The following is a 25,585-nucleotide window of genomic DNA, read 5'->3' on the forward strand; positions in this document are numbered from 1 at the left end:
CTGTAATCCCAGCTACTCAGGAGGCTGAGACAGGAGAATCGCTTGAACTCAGGAGGCGTAGGTTGCAGTGGGGCAAGATCGTGCCACTGTACTCCAGCCTGGGTGACAGAGCAAGACTCTTGTCTCCCCGCAAAAAATTAAAAATAAAATAAAATGGTAAACATGGTTAACTTTTATGTTATATAATTTTATCACAGTTTTTAAAAAAACTAATGATTTTAGAAAACATTTAAAGAAAATAGTTCTGAAAGTGGGCTATATACCACTTTCTCTGGGACTTTGGGAAGGTCATTTCACTTATGCTATCAAGGTTATCATAATGATTATATACAGATAATGCAGTTCAATAAATTTTAGCTATTAATGTATTATTATTCCCTTGACCTCAGATTGTTGATCTGAGAAATGTGGGGCCTGCACCAGATGATCTTAAAGGTCTTCTAAGGTCCCTGCTAGTTTTAAAAGTTTATCTATGAGCTGCTACCTATACAAAGTTACAGGTTTAATCCTAAAATAAAAGTCAAATCTGGAAGACTTCTGTGACACAAAGGGACATCTATTCCCTACTAAAATCAGCAAATGAATTGAAATTTGAAATTTTTGTAACAAAAGAAAATATAAACATAAGTCATCATAGATTTTATTTTAGCAAAGAAAGGCAAGTATTAAAAAAAAAATTAGGCCTGGCTTGGTGGCTCACGCCTGTAATCCCAGCACTTTGGGAGACAGAGGTAGGAGGATCACCTGAGGTCAGAAGTTCAAGACCAGCCTGGCCAACATGGTGAAACCCCGTCTCTACTAAAAATACAAAAATTAGCTGGGCATGGTGGTGGCTGCCTGTAATCCCAGCTACTCAGGTGACTGAGGCAGGAGAATTGCTTGAACCCAGGAGGCGGAGACTGCAGTGAGCTGAGATTGTACCACTACACTCCAGCCTAAGCAACAGAGTGAGACTCCATCTTGAAAAATAATAATAAAATAAAATAAATGAAAATAAAAAATAATTAACCAGAAATAGAATGCAGTTAAATTACCTCACTATCCTCACCTAAAGTAGTCTTAAAACAGAAACACTGAAATCTATGGGCACTTGTTCTAAATGTACCCAAAAGAAGCAACTTAAATACTCCTACTTAGTAGTAACATAAAGGTGATGAACAATGTAGAAAGTAATGGAATCAAAGACAATGTCATAACCAAATAACTTTTCTTATTCTGCTCCCCTTACATACTTGATCTCTTGAGATTCCATCATCTCAAGATGTTCAAAACCAATTTCTTAGAATTACCTTTCTTTCTAGGACCGCTTTTATTCTGTCACACTTATTTTCAGATCATGGAGCACAGGAATCCCATAGCTACATAGATTCTGCCCCTTCTTTAAGTGTCACATCTAGGAAAATTTCTAAATGTACCAATGTAAATGTAATCTGTCCATCCTTCCATTCCTCTCCTGTGATACTCCAAGTCTTGCTCAACTTTTACCTTGACCCTGCCTATACCCTACTTGCTTTCCACTAGAGTTTTCTACAGACCTTCCCTACCTTGACGTGCTCCATATTTATCTTTTACATTCCCGAATGGTGGCCCCCACTACCTCTCGTACTGGAGAGTTCTTATCATATCAACTTTCTCTTTATAAAATGAGAGTAGAAAAACTGCAAATGTCTTCTGCTTCCTATAATGTAAAATTAAAAAAAAAAATTTAAAAAAAACACCTATAATTTGTCACCAATCTGTTTCCAACTTCAAAACAAGCTCCATAAGATCAGGGTTATGTTTTAAAATTTGCTCTTCTCCGAGACCCTTGAATATTGTAGGTTTTCTAAAACTTACACAACTTCCCTTGGTAACTTAGTACAATAAGTATTAAGAACTTAACTGTACTGAATCTCAATTATTTCTCAACCAATTAGCACAAATGGAAACAAATGTCCATCACCATCTGAATAATTTTTCATATATTTAAAATGCCATACAAACTCCTTTTTTTTTTTTTTTTTTTACAGTTTTTCAGCTTGGTAATATTAATTATCTTGAGTTTTTGACACTGATGTCTTTTTGGAATCTCTAACCATCTTCATTATTCTCTACCTCAGCTTCCTACTCATATATCGTAAACTTAAGGGCATGATGAGCTTGAACTAATGCGATATATAGTGGGAAATGCCCAATACACAGAAAAACAAATTCAGGACTTGTAAAAAGGCAGCACTTAACTAAATATTCCTATAGCTTCATTTATCCCCAGAACCACTTCCTCAATCTTTTCACTCATTAGAAAGATAAATGTTGCTTCTCTTAATTGGGTAGGATGTAGCATTATGAATATGAGCAGCTAAGGAAAGACTACAAAGTCATTCATTATTTGCACAGCTCTTTGTTTGTTTGTTTCACTGTTGAATTTCAAGTCTGAATAGCTTACCTTTGTTTAAAGCAATAGTAACTTTCTGTCATTAGTACATCTTGAACATGGCAGCCGTAAGTGTGTGTGTATTTCATAAATGCACAGCGTAGGAAGGAAGCAGTTGTGGGAGGCTCCTGGGTTGAGCTCAGTATAAATCAAACTAATCACAAGCAAATGCTTCTTTTTTGATCTTTAAATGCATTTTTCAATACTGCTATCCAATCCAATTTTCCACAGACTTAATTGTAGCTGTGTGCTTCTTCAAAAACATTACTTTGTGGTCTCACTTTACAGCAAGCACACATGGCTGTACATGTTGGAACTACCTCTGTGTTCAGGTCTGTTCACTGATGCTGAAATGAAGGAAAACCAGAAAACTGTATGCTTTTGAAGAGAGAGTTATCTTTACTAAGCCTCCCCATTAATTTCGGTAGGAAAGGATCTAATATCAATTATCTGTACTCAGATTAAAACTCATCCCTAGGAACAGCTGCATTTTAATCCTTTTATCTGTAATCATAGATTACAAGAAGTCTTCTCTTGAAAAGGAAGTCCGGTCTTTAGCAAGCAGATAGCAAAGACTGTGGGGGTTTGGGGGGAGAATGTAAAAGAAAATGGAACCAGATCCTTGGCTTGCCCATCCTACTTTACTAGGAAAGACCCAAAGGAAAAAATTTTTTCAGTCATTTTAGGAAGGTAGCTCCTCTCACGTAGTGTTTTACTATCCTAAGAAAGAAATGACCCAGAAAAAGTAATTAGTACTATCTACAAAACACGAACAGTAAGTTGGGGACTTTGGGGGATGCTTCAACATTCCTCTCTATTGCAAGGTAGTTGTAGTCTGTTTTACAGGTGGGAAAACAGAGCTTCAATATGATTAAATAACTTGCCTGTGTCCATACAACAAATAAGACCACGATGCCGAACACAGGTTTTCAAGTTAGGCAAATGAGTTCATATTCATGTTCTGCTATTTACTAGTTGTGTTACCTGAATTTACTTGGCTTCTCTAAGTCCCAGTTTCCTCTCTTTGAAAATGAGGACCATAATTCCACCTCCTTCACAGAGCTGCTGAGCAGGTTAAATAAAACACCAGCACAGCACGTACCATAAAATGTACAGGAAATGTTCAATATTATTGTTTATTTTTATACGATGCCACAAATTCACATAGGTGGGAAGCCTACTTCAAGGTCGCACAGGACAGAAAAGATAGCATTTCAAACTGACCAGTCATACCTCCTTCTGGGTTTTCACTTCCTTACTTAAACTTCCTTCTGCTTCTCTAAGCCTAACTTTCCCCTCACTAAGCAACAGAGATGAGTATGCCACACATTCAGAATCTAGTTCACTGCACCCTCCTTCCCTGCTTACTATTATCCAATTATGAGTTTTCCAAAATCCATTCCTACGGAATGGTGGCCTCTTGTCACCATTTCCCAGGAGAGTTAGGCGTTGCCACTGTACCAAAAGGCCAAAGGATAAGAATCAATAAGGTGATGATGGTGAAGAAGCCTTGAGCTGGAGGTCAGAGAAGGACAGGAATAAAAGAAAAAGAACACACAGGGAAACGAAGAGTATTAGTTTAGATGGTAGAGGAGGGAAGCAAGACCATGAGGGAAGAAAGGATCATGAGATGTCTCAGATGTTGGAAAGCGAGATCCAGGCCTTTTCTCTAGGTGTGAGATACATCCAAGTACATATGCGCAAAATAATATTTAAACCGAACATCAAAATAACCACTAATTATAGAAGAGAGAAGATTCTATGTTTTGATTTGCAGTTAAAATAATATACATGAACATAATTAGTAATTATAATTGAGTCAATCTTCTCACAGTAATTCTTGTGTGTCATTAAACATGTCATCAATTTATTGTTCTCAAATAAAATTTATAACTAAAATTACCCAAAATGCTTAGCCTCCATATACAATATTCCAGCATTTGTTCCTAACCATTTTAACAACAGGAGAAAAAGTAGTACTGTGTCTTTATAAAATTATAAAATACTAGTATCTCAAGATAGCGGAACACTTTGACAAGGAACTCAAAAGTGCACTAAGTAGAAAACTTATCCACAAAGAAATATGTTATTTAGGACTTAGAAGGAGTTAGATATACCTGCTACACTAGCCCTTGCCCTTAGCTATTACCTCTTGACAGCACTTCCACCACAAACAAACCAATAGAGCTTTCACTTTTAAAAATATAACCCATTATGGCAGATACCTTTTTAAATAAGTCTAACCATCTAAGATTTCTCTTAAATATAATCATTCAATATAGCTGCTATATGCCCCAAGCTTTTCCATAAAAGGCACAATGTTTAGCAATAACAGTGACTCCAATGTGTTAGAATTCACTATGTATGAAATTTATCCTTCTGAATTGTAGGAAAGAGTATGTATACAAAACCTCTATTTGCTTTTTCTTGGAAATAAGACAGCAGTTGCCAAACTAAGAAAACAGTCATTGGCAATAGAAATGATTTATAATACAGCCAGGTAACACCATTTTAATAGTCAGATGTTTACTAAATAGAACAATTTATGCTGATTCAAAAGAAATTTACTTTGGTGATTCTCCTGTAATGTACTACAGGCAACAAGTAGGAGATGTACTTATATAATGAGCCACTACCAAAGGGCAAGTTTCAATCTTCTGCATATTTTCAACAAATATGGAATGCCTGGAAACACATGACCCTAACACCACGGGTATGGCAGGAATGCCATCAGACATAGTAAATGTAAAAAAGGTACACATAAACATGAGAGCTACAAAAAGAAACACTAACAGAAATTTCCCATGTCCATAAACCCTGGGAACCAAACCATGGGAAAATGAAAGCTATTGTTTTTCTAACAGTGCTGTTACCAAAATTTGAAGAATTATGCTAATAAAATTATATCAATCTGACAAACACAACTTTCTTGAGGCAGAAAAAGCACTGAGAAAAGTGTCATTTTTCTTAAAATCTACTTAATGAGCAATCTTGAATTTTGTTTTAAAATGTATTTTCCAGTATCTGCTGTCAAATAAAAAATTTGAATCTGAACCAACCATGAGACTATGGTTGACAGTTTCTAGTTATCTCTCTCCCACATACTTCCCAGGATACCATAAACATGACTATGTGACTTTTTGCATCACCATCCCCTTGCAAAACACCTACGTAAGAATGTATGAGGATTACACCTATAACAGAGAACTTGTTTTGCTGCCAACAGTATGTACTACTCAACCCACTACCAAATATCACATATAAGTAAAATTCTGATGGAGTTTTTTACTAGCAACTGAGGAACTAGTAAAGGGAGCAAAAGTAAAAAAAACGTGTGAAGTGCTGATTTTCTCCCAATATATGAATTAAAGCTTTTTTCAAATCATAACTGGTTTACTATCATCCTAGTGCTTATTAATCTACCTTGCAATATTACACTTCAGAACCTAACACTGTTCTATCCTGCACTATTTTTGTTGTTATATAATGTTGGCACTTTGACCAGACTACAAATACTATTCACTATATTTAAAATGTCAATCTCTGGCTTAGGTGACTAATGTGAACGTGGCTCTTAAAAATCTAAGGTTGGGGTGGGCACAGTGGTTCATTCCTATAATACTAGCACTTCGGTAGGCTGAGGTGAGAGGATCACTTGATCCCAGGAGTTTGAGACCAGCCTGGGTAGCACAGTGAGATCCTGTCTCTATAAAAAATTTAAAAATTAGCCAGACATGGTGGTGCATACCTGTGGTCCCAGCTACTTAGGAGGCTGAGGCAGGAGAATGACCTGAACCCAGGAGGTAAAGGCTGCAGTGAGCTATGATTGCACTCCAGCCTGGGAAACAAGTGAGACATCATATGGATTAAAAGAGAGAGAGAGAGAGAGAGAGAGAGCGCTTTGGATTTATTATCTTCTTCTGTGAAATAAAACGATATGCCTTTTTGTAGGTGAGAATGGTAGGGAAATAAAACAAGCAATCACTGATATCTCTCTGTAAGCAAACGTAAAATCCTGACTCATGAGCAGTACTTTCTTTAACAGTAGGCCTTATTTTGGTTATGCCAATTTTACTCAAAAGTTAGAGAATACACCTTATATGGTAACAATGAGGAGAATACCTCAAAGTATGTGTCATCCCTTATAAAACCAAACAGAAGAGGGCAATTATGCCTCTTTCCTAATGTAGCCATGGAACTATCTAGTTCAAACACAGGGCTTTTGCTGATACTGTACTGTCTGTTCTAGTACTCTATTTCCTACAATGAACCCTTATCTAGTAAAATAGCATCTTACTCTACTCTACCAAAGGCCTAACAAATAGAAACATGTCTTCATCAACTGTGATTTACTATTGAGATGTCTCATTAACATTTTTTATTTGTAGCTAATATATGTAAGTCTAAATCCAAATTGTTAATGTGTGAATATTCTATTAGAAATGTGAAAGTATGGGCCAGGCATGGTGGCTCACATCTGTAATCCCAGTACTTTGGGAGGCCAAAGTGGGCAGATCATCTGAGGTCAGGAGTTCAAGACCAGCCTGACCAATATGGTGAAACCCCATCTCTACTACAAATACAAAATTAGCTGGGCATGGTAGCACATGCCTGTAATCCCAGCTACTTGACAGGCTGAGCCAGGAGAATTGCTCGAACCCAGGAGGAGGAGGAGGCTGCAGTGAGCCAAGATCATGCCATTGCACTCCAACCTGGGCAAAAAGAGTGAAACTCCATGTCAAACAACAACAAAAAAAAAAACAAAGGAAAAAAGGAAGTATGATAGTCTGTAAAAAGAACACATCCATAAACATCTGAAAATTAAACAAAATTTGTTCATTACAGAGAAATCAGTGTTTCTATGTAGTCTACTCTGGAATAATAAGATAAATGATAGGAAATGTCACAAATAATTATAAAAGACTAAAAGCAAATTAATCAAATCTAGGATACCTGGGAAAAGATTAACAATGATAATCCTACATTTCACCCCTCCCTCGATGATGAGACAAATCTGAAATTGTAAGCAAATTCTGTGCAAGCATGTATGTATTTTTCATTGAGTGGGGCCACAACTTTCCACAAATTCTCAAAGGCATCTATAACCCCAAAAAATTTTAAGAACTTACGATGTAATGAAACCTGAGAATGGAGTTTCTCCAAGTGTGGTTGGTAACTACCAGGCGAGCATACTTCTACGGTAGGAGAAAAAATCCCAGGCCTTTCAAAACCCACAAGCTAAAGATGCTTCAAAACAAATGCTCAAGAAAATTTAAGAACTTTTAAAGCAGAATGCTTATTCCAAATGGCACAAAATCATGATTTCACATGCTAAGTATAACTTACAAAAACAGAGATTTGCTTTTTAAAAATCTTTATAATGTTCAAGTGTTAATCAGTAACATTTAATAAAGGTCTATTCCAATAAGGCATTACCTTCAATTCTAAGAAAAGATATTTAAAAAGAAGCATGGCTCTTTCTCTCATCTACTGTTTTATACTACTTCACTTTTCACATGTGTTCACAATTCTCCATAATACAATGCTCTTCTAACTGTATCTTATATTTCTATTTAGGTCTATTGTACATGAATGTAAACACAAAACACAATAAACATCTGATGAATAACTACACTGTAAATCAAAGGCATTTAATAAACAGGCTACTATTGAGCCTTTTAAGTCACTTCCTCATTTTTTCGTTCTTTTTTTTTTTTTCTTCAGACAGAGTCTTGCTCTGTTGCCCAGGCTGGAGTGCAGTGGCATGATCTCAGCTCACTGCAATCTCTACCACCCTGGTTCAAGAAATTCTCTGCCTCAGCCTCCCAAGTAGTTGGGCTTACTGGCACCCACAACCATGCTGGGCTAATTTTTGTATTTTTAGTAGAGATGGGGTTTCACTATCTTGTCCAGACTGGTCTTGAACTCCTGACCTCATGATCCTCCCGCCTTGGCCTCCCACCTATTTTTTTTGTTCTTATACATAAAATGAATAATAATATTATACTTCTATTTTGGCATATATGTCTTTTTCTTTAGAAACTCTTTCTTAAAAGGTATGCAAATTTAAAAATAAAATCAGAAATGAAAAAGGAGATACACTGTTACTGCAGAAATCCAAAGGATCATTAGTGGCTACTATGAAACACTGTATGCCAATACATGGGTAATCTAGAAGAAAGGACAAATTCCTAGTCACAAAAAACTTACCGAGACTGAACCAGGAGGAAATCCAAAACCTGAATAGACAAGTAATATGTAATGAGATCAAAGCCATAACAGAAAGTCTCCCAGTAAAGAAAAGGCTGGCACCCAGTGGCTTCATTGCTGAAGTCCACCAGACATTTGAAGAACTTTAATACAATCCTACTTAAACTGTCCTGAAAAATAAAAAAGGAAGGAATACTTTCAAATTCATTATATGTGTCTAGTATTACCCTGATTCCAAAACCAGACAAAGAGGCATCAAAAAAAAGAAAACTGCAGGCCAGTATCTCTGATGAACATTGAAGCAAAAATTCTCAAGAAAATACTAGCAAACTGAATTCAACAATACATTAGAAAGATCATTCATCATGACCAAGCGGGGTTTATCCCTAGGATGTAAGGATGTTGCAAATTAATCAATATTAATGCAAACATATGCAAATTATTAATGTGATGCATCATATCAACAAAATGAAGGACCAAAACCATATGATCATTTCAATTGATGCTGAAAAAGCATTTGATGAAATTCAACATCCCTTCATGATAAAAACCCTAAAAAAACTGGGGAAAGAAGGAACATATCACAACATAATAAAAGCCATATATGACAGACCCACAGCTAGTATTATGCTGAATGGGGAAAACTGAAAACTTTCCTCTAAAATCTGAAACATGACAAGGATGCCCATTTTCATCACTTACTCAACACAGTACTAGAAATTCTAGCTAGAACAATCAGACAAGAAAAAGATATAAAGGGCACCCAAACTGGAATGGAAGAAGGCAAATTATCCTTATTTGCAGATGATATGATCTTATATTTGGAAAACCCTAAAGAATACACACACACACAAACACACACACACACTCGGTAAAGTTGCAGGATACAAAATCAACATACGAAAATCAATAGCATTTCTATATGCCAAAAATGAACAATCCAAAAAAGAAACTGAAAAAGTAATCCCATTTACAATAGTCAAAAATTAAGAACCTCAGAATTAACTTACCCAAAGAAGAGCTCTACAATGAAAACTAAAAAATGCAGATGAAAGAAATGGAAGAGGACAGGAACAAAGGGAAAGATATTCCATGTTCAAGGATTGAAAGAATCAACATTGTTAAAATGTGCATATTATCCAAAGCAATCTACAGATTCAGTAGAATCTCTATCAAAATACCAATGACATTCTTCACAGAAATAGAAAAAGCAATCCTAAAATTTATATGGAATCACAAAAGACCTGGAATAGTCAAAGCTATCCTTAACACAAAGAACAAAACTGGAGTAATCACATTACCTTATTTCAAATTATACTACAGGGTCACAGTAACCAAACAGCATGGTATTGGCATAAAAACAGAAATATAAACCAATGAACACAATGGAGAACACAGAAACAAATCCACATACCTGCAAGAAATTCATTTTCGGCAGAAGTGCCAAGACCATACACTGGGGAAAAGGCAGTCTCTTTAATAAATGGTGCTGGGAAAACAGAATATCCATATGCAAAAGAAAGAAACTAGACCTCTATCTCTCATCATATACAAAAATCAAATCAAAATGGATTAAAGACTTAACTCTAATATCTCAAACTATGAAACTACTACTAGAAAACATTGGAGAAACTCTCCAGGACGTTGGTCTGGGCAAAAATTTCTTGAACAATATCTTACTAGCACAGGCAAAACCAAACCATAAAATGAACAAATGGGATCACATCATGCTTAAAAGCTTCTGCACAATGAAGGAAATCATAAAAAAAGTGAAGAGGCAAAACATACAATGGGAGAAAATGCAAGCTACCTGACAAACAACTCTCTATGAAAAAAAATTAATAATCCAATTAAAAAACTGGCAAAAGATTTGAATAGACATTTCTCAAAAGACACATAAATGGCAAACAGGCATATGAAAAGGTGCTCAACATCAATCATCAGAGAAATGCAAATCAAAACTATGAGATACCATCTCATCCCAGTTAAAATTGCTTTTATCCAAAATACAGGCAATAACAAATGCTGGTGACGATGTGGAGAAAAGGGAACCCTTGTACACTGTTGGTGGGAATGCAAATTAGTATAACACTATGGAGAATTGTTTGAAGGCTCCTCAAAATTAAAAATAGAGCTACTGGCCGGGCATGGTGGCTCACGCCTGTAATCCCAGCACTTTAGGAGGCCAAGGTGGGCAGATCATGAGGACAGGAGATCAAGACCATCATGGTCAACATGGTGAAACCCTATCTGTATTAAAATTACAAAGTTACAAAAATTACCCGACTGTGGTAGTGCATGCCTATAGTCCCAGCTACCCAGGAGGCTGAGGCAGCAAAATCGCTTGAACCCAGGAGGCACAGGTTGCAGGGAACCAAGATCGAGCCACTGCACTCCAGCCTGGAGACAGAGCAAGACTCCATCTCCAGAAAAAAAAGAAAAGATAGAGCTACTATATGATCCAGCAATCCCACTGATAGCTATACACTCAACAGAAAGGAAATCAGATTATTGAAAAGATATCTACACTTTCATGTTTGTTGCAGCAGTGTTCACAATGGCCAAGATTTTGAAGCAACCTAAGTGTCCATCAACAGATGAATGGATAAAGGAAATGTGATACATATACACACTGGAGTACTATTCACCATAAAACGGAATGAGACTCTGTCATTTGCAACCACATGAATGGAAGTGGAGATCATTTTGTTAAGTGAAAAAAGCTAGGCACAGAAAGATAAACAGGTTTTCACTTATTTGTGGAACAAAAAAAAACCAAAATAATTGAATTCATTGACAGAGAGAGTAGAAGGATGGTTACCCGAGGCTGGGAAAGGTCATGAAGGGGTGTGTGTGTGTGTGTGTGTGTGTGTGTGTGTGTGTGTTGGGAGGGATGGTTGATAGGGAAAATACAGTTAAAAGGAATGTATGTGACCTACTACTTGATAGTAAAACAGAGTGACTACAGTCAATAATAACTTAATTGTACATTTTAAAATAACTATAAGAGTATAACTGGACCGTTTGTAACACAAAGGATAAATGCTTCGGGTATGGAGACATAATTCTCCATGATGTGATTATTATGTATTGCATGCCTGTATGAAAATATCTCATGTACCCCATAAATATATATATCTACTATGTACCCACAAAAATTAAAAATGAAAAAAATAAAAAATAAACATACATAAAAAGTTATGCACATATAAAATTTATGTTCTATGATAGTAGATTGCTAGCCAGAATATTTGTGGGCATTTATAATTCCACCAAATATGTATGAAAGTGCCTGACAGCCCATGCCCTGGCAACCCTTAGTATTATAAAAGAAACCTGAGGGCAATTCCAGCTCTACCTACCACTAACGAATCTTGTGACTGTGAGCATTATTTACATCTCTGGCCTCATTCTACTTAGCCATACAAGATGGTCAGATCGAATGTTTCTAGGGCCCCTTTCGATTATAAAAGATGATAAATATTTATGTAGACTTTACAATTTTTCATTAAACAGTTATTAACACCAATACTCATTCTTCTTGTGGGCAACAAATTTGTATTCTTCCCCAATTGCTACATATGTATTATTTTTATTTCCTTATTTTATTTAATTTTATTTATACCACCACGCCCAGTTAATTTTTGTATTTTTTTAGTAGAGAGACGGTTTCACCATGTTGGCCAGGCTGGTCTCGAACTCCTGGCCTCAAGTTATCCGCTTGCCTCAGCCTCCCCAAGTGCTGGGATTACAAGTGTGAGCCACCATGGCTGGCCTATTTCCCTATTTTAAAATATTAAAATAACTGGGAGAATTCTTGAGATTAGCATTAAATGGTTAAAATCAGCTCTGGGTCTAAGATGAAAAAGACAAGATCATTGCAAAATTGATTAAAACAGCAACAAAATTAGGACTATCAAATGAACAACAACCAAATTTGAACATACAGAAGTAAGCTGGAAATTACAAAAAGGTCTGGGTTTTGGTCAGAAAAATGTGAAAACAGAGACTGGCCTAACCTCCCAGCCTACATCTTTCTCCCGTGCTGCATTCTTCCCGCCCTCAACCATCGGACTCCAAGTTCTTCAGTTCTGAACTCGGACTGGCTCTCCTTGCTCCTCAGGCTGCAGATAGCCTATTTGGGACCTTGTGAGCATGAGATAATACTTAATAAACTTGCCTTTATAGATATACACATATGTATATATGTATATATTCCATTAGTTCTGTCCCTCTAGAGAACCCTGACTAATACATGAAGAAATAAAATATTCATTCATTCTATCATTCAACAAATACTTGCTAAGTATCTACTATGTGCTAGGCCATTCTAGGTATGGCGTGATACAGCAATGAACAAAATGAGGTCCTTGCACTCATGGAACTTATTGGGGGAAAGAGAAAACCAACAAATAAACACAAATCTATAGTAAAATGTCAGGAAGTAAAAAATGTACTACAAAGGGAAAATAGAGCAGAGAAAGGGTACAGAAAATGCCAAGAGATTCTAGTTTAAGTTTGGGTAGTCAGGGAAGACTTCTGGTGGGAGTGACATTTGAACAGAGACCACAGACCAAAACAAAGTAAAGGAGAGAACAATGTAGATGTCCAGAGAGAAGGCATTCCAGGCAGAGGTACAAGCAAAGAGAAAAGATAATCTGGGTCATTATGATATAATGATGAAATGTATAAAAGCTATCAATAACACAAAGACTGGAACAACTAATATATTTTGGTGGCATGAAGACAGTTTCTCAGGAGATGATAATTGCTTTGAGTAATAAAATATGGGTTAGAATTTGCAGAAACAAAAAAGAAAGAAATATGTACTATAAGCAAAAACAAAAAACATGTGAAAGACACAACCATTTCCAGGAAATGGCAGGCAATTAAAGGTGTTTATAGCATAAGGAGAAAGTAACAAGGAAATTGAGAGTCAAGGATAGCAAGGCTGCCAAAAGTCATATTAGGTTGGTGCAAAAGTAATCATGGTTTTTACCATTGAAAGTTATGATAAAGAGCACATTATTGGATGATAAATAACTTCTGAACAATCTAAGTTTACAATATGCTTCCATATCAACTAGTGTGATTTCCTTCTTTATAATAGATTGTACATAGTATGTGCTATTACTCCTGCATGCCAGATTGTTTTCAAGAAATCCATGCTTGCCAACTCCTGGTTCCTCCTATCATTTTCTACTAAGTATGTTCTACTATCCCTTAGAGAAGGCGAGGAAGTCTTCAGTCCATTCCAGCCCCAGGACATATGGCATCAGACTCCTTTTTACAGCTGTAGCCTTTCAAAACCAAGGCTCATCAACACTTGACCCAGGGAGCCAAGTTTCTGACCTCCTAGAGAGCCTTTTCCTTCCAGCTCTTTGTTTAGTTCAGAACTTCCACCAATACCACTTATAAGTTTCCTGTACCTTTTTTTGCAATCCTTGGTTTATTCATTTATTTTTTGCCCAGTAAGCCAGCCTACACAATTGGCTTTTATCAAGACAGCACCAAATGTTAGTAGATCACTTCCAGCTCTGTGGTCTCTTGTCACGAAGCATTGATTTAACTCTAGATGTTTTATTTCCTCTAAAGAAATCAAATGCACCATCAAAAACAGCAGCTAGAAATGGAAAGGAAATGTTCTTATGTCAGTGCCTCTTTGCTTCTTTTTCTTTTTTAAAACTAAGTAAAATAAACTGAAGCAATACTGAAGATTCTTGTTCTACTGCAGTGGTGCATCATGTGTTCCTGTGCTCTGGATAATACTGGGCTTGGCAGAGGGCAGGGTGCTGACAGCAGTTAGGGATAAGCAATGTCACCGTTCCCAGTTGAGCAAAGTCTATACCAGGGAGGCAGTGAAGGAGCAGAGGAGCAAGATTCTGGTTTCCCTGGCAGAGTATTTCTGCAGCACACTGTGTGCTGATTCATCCTCTCTCACTCATTACAACAGTGCTTTGATGAATCAAATCACTTTTGCCCTTCAAAGTAACAGCCCACAAGCATTCAAATATAAGGATAAGGCTACAGCCATTTCTGTTAGAGAGAACAAGAATTCACTACCAGAAATTGCAGGTAAATCTAGAATCTATAAAGGACTTTCCTTGTGTACACCATAAATCAATACTACCAACTGCTCTGTAAAACACTTGTTTTACAAAATCACTTGTTTTACAGAGCAGTAATTCCCCCACTTGACTGATCAAAATTTGTGATACTATGAAGTATATATTTGGTTCACTTTCCTGCCTTACAGCTCCTAAAATCCTTGAAATCCCTTAATGATACAACTGTCTTTTGTACGCTAATGAGATGACAGTGGCTGGGGGCCCCAGATAGCTTCAGGATGGAGGCCTCTCCCTCCCCGCCCCCATTACCAGAAAGACCAAGGCATGATGAGAAGGTTGAGACTTTCAGCCCCACCTCCAACCTCCAGGAAGGGAAAGGGGCTGAAATTTGAGTTGATCACCAATGGCCAATGATATAAGCAATCATAACTACATAATGAAGTTTCTTTAAAAACCCATGAGGACTGTGTTAGATGGACGGCTGAAAACATGGAGGTGCCTGGAGGGTGGTTCCCAGAAAGGGCATAGAAGCTCTGTTCCCCTTTTCATATTCCCTGCCCTGTCCATCTCTCCCATCTGGCTGTTCATCTGTAATGTTTTGTAATATTCTTTACAATAAATGGGTAAATGTAAGTAAAGTGTTTCCCTGAGTTTTGTGAGCATTGCTAGAAATTAATCAAACCCAAGGAGGGAGTCATGGGACCCACCAATTGATAGCCAGTTGGTCAGAAATATAGGTGACTTCCAGCCATGCATGGTGGCTTATGCCTATAATCTCAGCCCTTTGGGAGGCTGAGATGGGCAGATCACTTGAGGCAAGGAGTTTGAGACCAGCCTGGGCAATATGGCGAAACCCTATGTCTACTAAAAATTCAAAATTCAGCTGGGCATGGTGGTGGCACACACCTATAATCCCAGCCACTCGGGTGACTGAGATGAGAATCCCCTGAACCTAAGAGGCGGGGCTGCAGTGAACCGAGATCATACTACTGCACTCTAACCTGGGTGACAGGGCAAAACTGTTTCAAAAAAAAAGTGACTTAAGACTGACATCTGAAATGTGGAGCAGTCTTGTGGGACTGAACCCTCAATCTGTAAGATCTAAATCTATCTCCAAGTAGGTAGTGTCAGAATTGAATTGCAATACATTGGTGTGTGGGGAAATATCCCCACACACGTAGTGTCAGAAGTGTTGTGCTGAATGGTATAAAAATAGGAAAAACACCTTGGTTTGGTCCCCCCTCCGCCACTCCACCACCCTATCTCTTTAAAATCTCTCAGGGCACTGTTGTAAAATACAGACTATGCTAACTCATTGCAAGAGATCCTGGTTTAGAAAGTCTCAGTGAGGACCCAGGAATCTAATAATCCTCTAGATAAGAACTATAGTCCATGAGTGCAAGTTCCAAAAAGAAAGATTTCAATACTCAGCACAGTTCAGAGTTTGGAAACATTCAGAACATTCCAAAAATAAAAAGGATTTCATTGCAAAGTAATGAGATTCCTGTGTATGTCTAAACACAAGGCAGACAACCACAAGCCCTGAGTACTGAACAGGAGACATATGAATCTGAAAATGAGAAACAGATTATGTACTCAACAAGTTACTGGTGCATAAATGACCAGACACAAGAGCACCATTACACAACTTCAATTACATATGGTAGCCTTTCTCCATGAAAGTAGTACAACCAAGAAGTTCTGATTCTCACTACACATCACAGTGATTTCAATCAGATCACAGACATGTTTTTTTGCTTTTTTGTACAAAATGAAATATGAGCTTCAATCTAGCTAGCAGGAACCTGGATTTATATTATTAAAATGAATAATAAACTTAATTTTAAAAGAAAATACTAAAATACCTTTCTATTAGACTGTGATAACACTAGTAAATGAAAGAAACAAGAGAGTAGGAGATCTCCTAGGCCAGAAGGAATTCTGATTATCTAGGGTATTGTAAGTTATTTCTACACAGGATATTTAAATTGTCCCATAAAGATGTAATAGTATTGACTCCAAATGGGAATAAAAAGATTTGAGAGCTAAACACGGTCAATTTATCTTGTACTGACTGTCATTAAAATAACCTCTTATATATTCATCAATTTAATAAGACTTCCAAAAGAATTCTAACATTATTTTTGTTTTTATCTACAAAGTGAGTAATACATTCACTTCATTTCTACTTACAAGTCAAATGACTCAGATTTTAAAAAATTTTCAAGACAACTGGTTATATGCAAATCATCGGTTTTTGCGGCTTGATGAACAAATCTGTAAGCCTAGGGTAGATGGACAAATAACTACAATGCCAAACTTTTTTTTTTTTTCCAAGAAATGTCACACATTCTTTAATGAAGCTGACTTTGAAGTCCCCATTTCTCTGAATTGAGGGATATTCAATTTTAGTCATTGTTAGAGTTTTCTCTCCTCTCTGCCCTCTCCCCAGGACATACAAAAGTCCTGAAGTTCCTCCACAGAGCAGGCTATTCAGGAAGACCCCTCTTGCAACTGGTCCATGGTCATCTTTCAAACTGTCATCTTTCAAGCTCACACAGCTCCATGAAAACTGGAAACTCTCTACAACTACATTATACATGAGTTTAGGAACTTTTGTACCTGTACGCCTTGCTTCTGAGGACCTCCTTCCCTCCCTGGAATGGTTTAAGGGAGTGGGGCTCTGTCCCTAGTAATTTGCATCATGATCTTCTCACCATTCCAGTTGCAGCTCAAAAGTCACTTCTGCAGGGAGGCCTTCCATGATCACAAAGTATACCATCCCTGTTTCTAGCATATGCACTTTATCTTCAAAGTGGCCAAACTTTTTCTTTTTTTAAGTCACCTCCATTTTAATTTTGTCATTCTACCTAACAGGAGATGTTGTTAAGGTCAATTTATGATACAAAGTTACTGCAACTTAACCAGGAATCTTAAGAAAAATATAAAAGTAAAGTTTATCAGGATACTTTGACATTTTAAACAGTAAAATATCATGCTTATACAGTTGTGTCATTAGATATTATAAAACTCGGAAACAAATTATTTTAACATGTGTGTTGTTGTCACATATGTTCACAAACACAAGTAGAACCTTTATAGTATAATTCTGGTAGGAATATGATCACAATTAATAAGCTTTTAAAGTTGAACACAGTATTACCATGAAAGATATACTGTAGAATATAATACTGACTACTGATGGGAAACCTGATTTGGTCCAAGCATAATTAAGTTAGTGGTAAGGAGAACCACTATTATATGCCAGAAACAGTGGTCAGTTTTAGAATTCAGTGCTGAATATATAAAATGTGATTGGGCCAGGCGCTGTGGCTCATGCCTGTAATCCCAGCACTTTGTGAAGCTAAGGCAGGAAGACTGCATGAGCTCAGGAGTTGGAGACCAGCCTGGGTAACATGGTGAAACCCTGTCTCTACTAAAATACATATAAACTAGCCAGGCATGGCAGAGTGCACCTGTAGTCCCAGCTACTTGGGAGGCTGAGGCAGGAGAATTGCTTGAACCCAGGAGGCAGAGGTTACAGTGAGCTGAGATCACGCCATTGCACTCCAGCCTGGATGACAGAGTGAGACTCTGTCTCAGAAAAAACAAACAAACAAACAAACAAAACATGTGGTCAGGCACAGTGGGTCATGCCTGAATCCCATCACTTTGGGAGGTCGAAGCAGGTAGATCACTTGAGGTCAGGAGTTTGAGACCAGCCTGGCCAACATGGTAAAACGCTGTTTCTACTAGAAATATAAAAATTAGCCAGGCGTGGTGACAGGTGCCTATAATCCCAGCTACTCAGGAGGCTGAGGCAGGAGAATCGCCTGATCCCAGAAGGCAGGGATTGCAGTGAGCCGAGATCACACCATTGCACTCCAGCCTGGGCCACCAGAGTGAAACTCCATCTCAAAAAAAAAAAAAAATTTAGTGAATGCTCAGGATAAGCTTATACTTAAGTGTTGAAATTGAGAAAGATTTCATTGAGGAGGGCCATACTGATTGAAGCCTTAAAAGATATATAGAAATGTCAAGGTATATGTGCTGAAAAGCATGAAGAAATGTAGCTATAAAAGTCTTGGCTGGGCACAGTGGCTCAAGCTCACAATCCCAACACTTTGGGAGGCCAAAATGGGAGGACTGCTTGAAGCCAGGAGTTGGAGACCAGCCTGGGTAACAGAGCAAGACTCCATCTCCAGGAAAAAAATAACAAGAAAAAAATTAATCGCATGTGGTAGTGCATGCCAACAGTCCCTACTACTTGGGAGGCTGAAGTGGGAGGATCACTTGAACCCAGGAAGGAAAGGCTACAGTGAGCTACAATCACACCACTGCACTCCCGCCTGGGTGACACAGTGAGAGCCTGTCTTGGAAAAAAAAAAAAGGCTTAGCAATATATGAGAAACATGTATTAGAGGGACAGAAAAGTTATGCCAACCTGTAAGATATGAAAGTAGTCTGGAGTCAAGGTAAGTATGTAGTCAAAACCTAATGTATACAATGAGAAAGCAGATTACAATAGTCTATAGAAAATGTACATGTATAAACATTTTTGGACTCTCTCAAATGCTCCTACTGCTGCAGTATAATCTTTCTTGAGGGCATTTTAGCAATAATCAAAAATACATAAACTTTTGGCCCCAATAATTATACTTGGGGCCAAAAGTCTTGGTTTATCCTAAGGAAATTAACAAAGAAGGCTGCAGGATATTTAAAGCAGTAGCTTTTATAATACTAAATTATCATTTTTATGGCATAGAGTTTTAAGTATTATCATAAATTCAAGAAACTGAATATTCTTCAGTGATTAAAAGGGTCATTGAGACTAACCTGGGCAATATGATGAAACTCCATCACTACCAAAAAAAATTTTTTTTTTAATTATTCAGGCATGGCGGCATGTACCTGTAGTCCCAGCTACTCAACAGGCTGACGTGGTAGGATCACATAATAAGCTCAGAGACCGAGGTTGCAGTGAGCTGAGATCTCACCACTGTACTCTAGACCCTGAATGACAGAGTGAGACTCTGCTTCAAAAAATAAATAAATAAAATCTATCAAGAAAATGAAAAGATAATCCATAGAATGAAAGAATCATCTAAATGAAAAGGGACTTGTATCTAGAATATGGTTTTAAAAAACTTACCATTCTACAATAAAAAGATAAATATCACAATTTTTCAACAGGTAAAAGATCCAGATAGCAATTTCTCCAAACAAGATATACGAATGTCCAATAGGCACATAAAAAGATGCTCAGTATTATTAGCCACCAAGAAAATGCCAATAAAACCATAATGACACCACTTCATGCTCACCAAGATGACTACAGACAATAACAAGTGTTGCCATGTTATGTGGAGAAAGTGTAGCCTTCATACACTGCTGGTGGGAAGTAAAATGGTGCACCCACTTTGGAAAATAGTCTCATGGTTCCTTAAATAGTAAAACATAGAATTACCACATGACCCAGTAATTCCTCTCCTAGGCCTATACCTAATAGCAATGAAAACATCCGTCCACACAAAAAAGTGTATGCAAATGTTCACAGTAGCAGGATTCACAACAGCAAAAAAGTAGAAACTACCTAAATGATCACCAACTAATGAATGAATAAACAAATGATGACATGATGGAATACTGGTGTGCAATAAAAAGGAGTAAGACTGACACTATGCTGTAATAAAGATGAACCACAAAAACATTATGATAAGTGAAAAAAGCCAGACATAAAAGGACACATATTGTATGATTCTATTTATATGAAATACCCAGAATAGGTAAATCCATAAAGACAGAAAACAGATTAGAGGTTGCCAGGGGAAATGGGGAGTAAATGCTTAATGGGTACCAAGTTTCCTCTTGCAGTAATGAAAATATTTGGTAGTTAGATAGAGGTGGTTGCACAATACTGAATACACCAAAATGCCACCAAAGTATACACATTAAAATGGTTAAGTTTATGTTATGTAAACTTCATCTAAATTTTAAAAACTTCCACAGTGCATGCACACTGCATGTAGATGATCCTAATAAATTCATTTCAATCAAAAAGAGAGGAAGAAGGATGGGGAGAGGAAGAAAAATAAAAGAGAGAAAGCATAATTTAACACAAACTCAGTTAATTCCAACACATTCTCTTAAAATAAAAATGTGGAGTATCTTTCAAGCTAGCAAACACATTGAAGATCTTGCTTCATAAATTTAAATTGGTCCTCTCTTAACCCTTAACCAATGGGAAATAGGAAAAGAAAAACAATTCTTAAAGCCGAAAGAATGTATTTGAGTATTAACTATTATACAAATTACTTTTAAAGAAGGATATTGAGGGGAGGGAATAGGAAGTTATTGGTCAAAGGATACAGAATTTCAGACAGAGAGGAGATATAAGTTTTGAGACCTATAGCACAGCCGGATGACTATTAGTCAATAATAAAGTATATTTGAAAAAACTAAGAAAACAAACTTCAAATGTTTCACCAAAGAAACAAGATGAGTAACTGAGGTCGAGGGATATGTTAATTAGATTGCATTAACCATTCCACATTATTTACATATATCAAAACATCAAATTGTACTCCGTAAGTGTAGAATTATGATGTGTCAATTTAAACTATTATTTAAAAATAAAGAGAGACTATTTTAAAGTAGGCTAAAGATCTCTATTATATTATAAAAATGATATTTCTTCCTTTATCTGATTCTGGCATAAGAAATCCCTAGCTTCAATGAGTTAGAGGTGATAAAATGCACATTCATCTAACAATGCTGTAGGAAAATAAACACAGCTGAAGTTTCTCAGTTGTAAAGGTTGTGAAACTTACTTTTCATTGAAAATCTCCAAAGGCATGAAAGAATAGCAATATAATATGCAAGTGATGAATTCAGCAAGTTAACAAGGCCATAAAGATAACATTCCAAAGAGATTATTCAATATTCAATTTGTCCTCTGTCCAAAAAGAAAGGGAAACTGTCCCAGGGTTTAAATAGAATTGGAAATAGTAAAAGGTTTTATAATGTTAACTCTAAAATATTAGATAAGGATAATCAATGTCAGAGTTAAAAATTTATGTAAAGAAATGATTTAATCAAATGCCTGAATACCTCAAAAGCTTAGAAGAAGGTTAAGTTTCTTCTTTAAAGCACAAATGCTAGATGCCAGTTAAATTAATCCCCTTAGCAGTCAGAATCAACATTTGGCTTTCAATAAGGTGATGATCACCAGTTTTCCCACCATTAAATAGTGACTGTATCTCTCAATTAATATATCAAAGATTTCTGTTAGTAAACACAAACAAGGTCTACAATAGCATGTGAAAATTCCCAATGGGAATAGACATGTTGGTTTATGATAGAGGTAGGGTATAATGAATTTTCTGACAAATAAAGTTGTATAAGAAACAATGGTATACAGTCATTTAATACTATAGTATAAAATTCACATTCACCTAACAGTATAAAAGTAACCGGTCTTGGAACCGAAAGATGTATTAAGAAATCACTTCTGCCGGGCACAGTGGCTCATGCCTATAATCCTAGCACTTTGGGAGGCCAAGGCCAGCAGATCCCCTGAGGTCAGGAGTTTGAGACCAGCCAAGCCAACAGGGCGAATCCCTGTCTCTACTAAAAATACAAAAAAATTAGCTGGGTGTGGTGGTACATGCCTGTAATCCCAGAGACTCAAGAGCCTGAGGCAGGAGAATCGGCAGAGATTGCAGTGAGCCAAGCTCCTGCCACTGCTCTCTAGCATGGGCAACAAAGTGAGACTCCCTCTCAAAAAACAAAAAATAAAAATAAAAAGTAAAGAGAAAAGAAAGCACTCCTACACTCTTCTGGGTAAACCCAAATTAATTTACTGAATTAGTTAACATTGTAATTTATAAAACTGTCATCTAAAAGTATCATTAAACTTCTTAAATCATCTCTCAATTCACATTTGGATTATGTGATTAGCAGATCAGCCACAACAATTTTTGTTTAATCCTAAATTGACTTTTGCTATCATTTAACATTTATACAATTATCAGAAATGCTGACTCATTTTAGTATCAACCTACATAAAACAGAGTAATAAGAAACTAAAGAAAAGTTTTAAAGTGAGAACACATGCAATATATAAAATACCTTAATTTGACCATCAAGTCCTGTGAGTCGCCAAACCATTTCTTTTTCTACTGCTATGTAGAAAGATATAATCAGTAATTTTCAGTAATACGAATAAATAATATATAGTATATGAAATATAATACTACTTTTTTTATTTATGTCTTTAATAAGCTTATTTCAATTTTAATTTTGAGAAGAACTGAATAGAAAGCATATTTGCAGATGTCAAGGGTTAAAATATTTATAATGCAATCTGAAATCATTAGAGTATTACTTTATACAGAAACAAGTATATAGAAAACATTCATAAACAGAGTTTACAATATTTTAGTCACTGTTGACAAAAATGTTTAGGGTATTTTCAAATAGTTTATTAATTTTAACTGAAATTTGCATATAAATTATTATACTCAATAAGATTATACCACATTTCATATTTGATTTTTTATTTATAGCCACATAAAGATGCATATTAAGCAAAAAACCCCACAAAAATATTCATTTTAAAATTCCTGGATATAAAGAATATTTATAATATCAGCAGAAATTTTGATGCATAAATTATGTTACATCCATATGATAAATGTCTATATGTACTGACATGGACATATACCCATGATATTTATTAAAGAAAAAAAAGAAAGCTGCAGAACAACATGTATTTGTGGGGGAAGCTGGTGCACACTAGACCATCCAAATGAAGACAAAAATGCTGAAAAGATTATATATGGGAAGGAGGAAGGCTGAAAGAGGCTGAAAAAATTTTATTTTTATTTTTTGTTTTATTTTTTTAATTTTTGTAGAGATGGGGGTCTTCCTACATTGCCCAGGCTGGTCTTGAACTCCTGGGCTCAAGCAATTCTCCCACTTTGGCCTTCCAAAGTGCTAGGATTACAGGTGTGAGCCACTGTGCTGGGCTTTATATTTTGTATACTCCTATACTGTTTTAATATTGTATAAATATCATTAAACCTTAAGTTTTAGATAAACATTTATATATATATATATATGATAAAAGAGATATTACCAGATACTATTCAATATTATGACTATTCTGCACCTAATTGGTAAGGATCTTATTATGACGAAACCATAAAGCAACAAATTTTAACTGCCTGATAGTCAAGCTCTAAAATGTTCATCATTTATATACTACTCAGTATTCAAATACAATTTGTCTATCCAAAGCATGTATAATATTCATGTATATGCATTCCAAAGAACTGCATGTTGTATAACCTAAGATAATCCGTCAGACATTCCTACAGCCTATAAAGTTCCAGAACCAGGGACAAAGTGTTCCAGGCTGACATAGGCCTGGTTCACAGCTGCTAGGACAGCTACTGTCTCAATTAGCCATTCTATTCCCCCATGACTAGAGAGAGACAATATACTATTAAAGAGGGCCCAAATACTACCCAAGAATGAAAGACTGCCAAATCTTCTAGTGCTAATTGTATTGCATTAAAAGAAGAAAACACACCTTTATGACCATTTCAAAAGAAGCATCTTCTGGAATGCTTGTTAATGGGTGGCATACTAAGTAATTCTTCCTGCAAAATTACTTTCCATAAAAGGAGATGAGCTGTACTCCCAGCTGACTTCACTTCCTTAGTACTGTTACCTCACCTTACTCATGGAGAAATAATTGCCTGTGAGGCAGATTCTTTATGGCATTTGCTTTAGAAAAGATTGAAGCACTTTATGATGACTAAGCCCAATAAACAAGAGGGTGGAAGAGAAAGCAAAACACATGCTCAACCTGGAGCCCTCAAAAACACCTGGCTAAACTGCAACTGGCATTGCTGAAGACCTGACTCAAAATGTAGGAACACTTTAAAATGTGTAGTGTTCTATTTTAAATAGGTACAGAATCAGGTTACTATAAAGATGTGTTTAGTTATGTATTTCACTTGGAAGTAAAATTTTTGTATCAAAAAATAACAAAAGATGTTCGTTCCATGGCTACTTATGGTATGCACTTAAACACAAAGGTATGATTTAGAAGTGACACTCATTTTTAAAAACTACTCAAAGTAGAAGCAAGTTAAAGAATATCATACAATTTATTTTTAAAATTATTTTTCCATTTATAAAGAGCTTTAGGAAACTGTGACTAAAAAGTTAACACCTTTGAAAGGAGAAAAAAGATTTTCCCAATAAAATGGAAGTAATAAAAATTGCTGGAAAACCTAAATATGAATCTTAAACATCATATAAGCACCATTAGAGGAACAACAGCTCTGTGGCTATTTATTTAAAAACATCATTTCAATTCAAGAATATCAACTAATCCAAGAAAAGTACTTTCTACAAACATTAAACACTCATGGGCCAGGCACAGTGGCTGACACCTGTAATCCCAGCACTTTGGGAGGCCGAGGAGGGTGAATCAAGAGGGTCAGGAGTTTGAGATGAGCCTGGCCAACATAGTGAAATCCCATCTCTACTAAAAATACAAAAAATTAGCTGGGCGTGGTGGCGAGCACCTGTAATCTCAGCTACTTGGGAGGCTGAGGCAGGAGAATTGCTTGAACCCAGGAGATGGGGATTATAGTGAGTTATAGTGAGATGGAGCTATAGTGAGCTGAGATCATGCCACTGCACTCCAGCTCAAGTGACAGTGCGAGATTCTGTCTCAAAAAAAAAAAAAAAAAAAAAAAAAAAACCACTCACATAAAATCAACGTGTTGATTTCACATGTGGAACCACCATTTGGCAAACTAGGCTGCATCAGTGTCAACAACAAATGTCTGTAATGAAAGATGCACTCACCAAAAGG

At 36.4% G+C, this 25,585-nt stretch overlaps 1 protein-coding gene across 19 annotated transcripts in view; it reads right to left on the reverse strand.

The window, feature by feature from the left end:
- Positions 1 to 25,585, reverse strand: part of PDLIM5 (PDZ and LIM domain 5) — a 205,560-nt gene that overhangs the window by 145,603 nt on the left and 34,372 nt on the right. The window contains exon 1 of one of the 19 annotated variants that reach the window (XM_032239573.1): positions 19,136 to 19,159. The exons of the other annotated variants lie outside the window; for them this stretch is intronic. The gene's annotated coding sequence lies outside the window, so the exon portion shown is untranslated. Of the gene's footprint in view, positions 1 to 19,135; positions 19,160 to 25,585 lie in introns of those variants that run through there. 19 annotated transcript variants of the gene reach the window in all.

Source organism: Sapajus apella, unplaced genomic scaffold (genome assembly GCF_009761245.1).
Source record: "Sapajus apella isolate SASKATOON/1434 unplaced genomic scaffold, GSC_monkey_1.0 scaffold45, whole genome shotgun sequence".
In the NCBI taxonomy this organism is placed as follows: Eukaryota; Metazoa; Chordata; class Mammalia; order Primates; family Cebidae; genus Sapajus; species Sapajus apella.